This window comes from Oryx dammah, unplaced genomic scaffold (assembly GCF_014754425.2).
Source record: "Oryx dammah isolate SB20612 unplaced genomic scaffold, SCBI_Odam_1.1 HiC_scaffold_363, whole genome shotgun sequence".
NCBI classification, from domain to species: Eukaryota; Metazoa; Chordata; class Mammalia; order Artiodactyla; family Bovidae; genus Oryx; species Oryx dammah.
Window position 1 is genome coordinate 5,225 of NW_024070526.1, and position 2,440 is coordinate 7,664.

At 51.9% G+C, this 2,440-nt stretch overlaps 2 non-coding genes across 2 annotated transcripts; one reads left to right on the forward strand and one right to left on the reverse strand.

Moving 5' to 3' along the window:
- Positions 1-919: 919 nt before the first annotated feature.
- TRNAN-GUU lies at positions 920-993 on the reverse strand. Its single transcript has one exon. It is a non-coding gene; the product is annotated as a tRNA-Asn (tRNA).
- Positions 994-1,688: 695 nt separating this feature from the next.
- TRNAH-GUG lies at positions 1,689-1,760 on the forward strand. Its single transcript has one exon. It is a non-coding gene; the product is annotated as a tRNA-His (tRNA).
- Positions 1,761-2,440: the final 680 nt, after the last annotated feature.

A 2,440-nucleotide genomic window follows, 5' to 3' on the forward strand; every position in this document is an offset into this window, starting at 1 on the left:
TTCTTTGGCATTGCCTTTCTTTGGGATTGGAATGAAAACAGAGCTTTTCCAGTCCTGTGGCCACTGCTGAGTTTTCCAAATTTGCTAGCATATTGAGTGCAGCACTTTCACAGCACCATCTTTTAGGATTTGAAATAGAGGAACTGGAATTCCATCACTGCTAGCTTTGTTCATAGCGATCTGATGCTTCCTAGGGTCCACTTGACTTCGCATGCCAAGATATCTGGCTCTAGGTGAGTGATCACACCATTGTGGTTATCTGGGTCGTGAAGGTCTTTTTGTACAGTTCTTCTGTGTATTCTTGCCACCTTTTCTTCATATCTTCTGGTTCTGTTAGGTCCATACCATTTCTCTCCTTTATTGTGCCCATCTTTGCGTGAAGTGTTCCCTTGGTATCTCTAATTTTCTTGAAGAGATCTCTAGTCTTTCCCATTCTATTGTTTACCTCTATTTATTTGCATTGCTCACACTATGCATTGTAAACACCATGTGATAGAGCAATTGCTCTTCCAGGACTTGCCGCTATAGAAGACCTTGTACAAGGGGCCAACGATGTATATACAAGGATGACTACCGCATTATTTGTAACCGTGAAAGCATATGGAAAGTGTTAAATAAATAGTATTAACAGTACGTGCAAAAAAAAAAAAAAAAAAAGGTAGTAACTCCCTCGTTAAAAGCAATTCAGAAAGTGACGATGACATCTCAGGAATTTCCAGGGGACCTATTTTCCAGGTGAGCTCTTCCATCTAGCTCGGTGATGGCCTTCTGATCCCACCTTATGTCCCTGTGAGGTGGACAGGAAACAGGAGCCAAGAGGGTAGGAGTGAAGGAGCCAGTTCCCGCCTTTACAGTAGAGGATGGGCAGGAAAGAAAGAACGAAAAAGCTTTCACGTTTTGGAAAGGGGTAAGTAGAAGGCGTCCCTGGGTGGGCTCGAACCACCAACCTTTCGGTTAACAGCCGAACGCGCTAACCGATTGCGCCACAGAGACTAACGGGTGGAATGTCGCTCTCAACGACGTAGAGAAGAAACTTCGCACTTCCACGGCAGGCGGAGCCGCACGCCTTTCCACGGACAACGACACCGGCTCAGACCCTCGGACAGCCGGAGAGCTGACTTCGACGCAGCGCGCTGGTTCTCGTCGGGAAGCCGGGAGTCGGGCGATTCCGAAGCCAGAAGGGCAGCGGTTCGTCCCCGCCGCGCCTGCTCCACACCCGCCGCAGATGCAACGCCCCCGAGACGCCCCGGGCCTGAGCCGAGGCGGCCCGAGGGAAGCTGAACCCCCGGTGGGCCCTGTGACGGCTCTCCGATTGCTTCGCTGCCGCTGCCCTCCCTCCGCTGGTCCGCGGTCGGTGGGGCGGGAGCCGGAACCAGGGGCGCGCCGGGGGGTCGGTCCGAAGGGACAAACGCGACGAGCAGGGAAAGAAGCCGGCGAGGTGGGGACCGGGAGAAACAAGACTTCCCAGGAGGTCTGTGCAGAGGCACGTGCCTGATTTGAGGAGGCAAGATTGGGTTTCTGTTTTGGTTGTCACCATGTATCAAAATTGAGAGGAAGGGACTGGAAAAGAGAGCGGAGATGAAAGTCTATGAATACCTGTTGTCGTCCAGCAACAGCGCAGTGACTGGAAGCAATTTACGTCCGCCTTGTAAGAGCAAGGGCTGCGACGGCGGCAGGAGCTGTGGCGCGCCGTGATCGTATAGTGGTTAGTACTCTGCGTTGTGGCCGCAGCAACCTCGGTTCGAATCCGAGTCACGGCACTCTCATCCATCACTCCTGACGGCTACTCCTTTTTTACTTCGGCTGGAAACTTGCGCAGTGGTAACCCCACAGAGTACTCATCTCAACGTTCTCATGCCTGGTCTGAGCAGAAGGAAACGGAAGGCGCTGGTTTCTCCTTCTGTGCTGCTGTGACATAGGGAAGCCCAGCAAGGAGCCTCCTGTGCTGTAAAGGGTGGAACGCCTACTTTGTTACTCAAGATGGGCAGGATAAAGACCCGATAAAAATTGTATCAGATAAGCGACTCCTCCTCCCTCGACTTGTTTGGCCGGTTTCTTCCGGGCTCCTGGGAATCTCTGCTCCGAGGACTTTCTCAGTCCTTGGCCATCGTTCCCTTCCTAGTCATCGCACTAACCGCTCTAGTGCCCTTCGTTTTATACTCTCGAGGATCTTAAATGCCTGTCGGCAGCCACTCACTAGACAAATGGTATCCATCAGGACGGGACTACTGGAGGAGCTTAACAATCACCGCTTGTAAGTGATGAAGAACGGTGACTACAGCGCCCTCTGCTCTGACAGCCAACTAGTGGAAACAGCGAACATGTGATTCTTCCGCCTGACCTCAGCTTTGCTGGCAACAGACAGGGAAATTATACTGAGAGCAGGACCCAAAGCGGGGAGTTTGGGTCAATCACAAATGAGATCAGACTTGAAGATTCC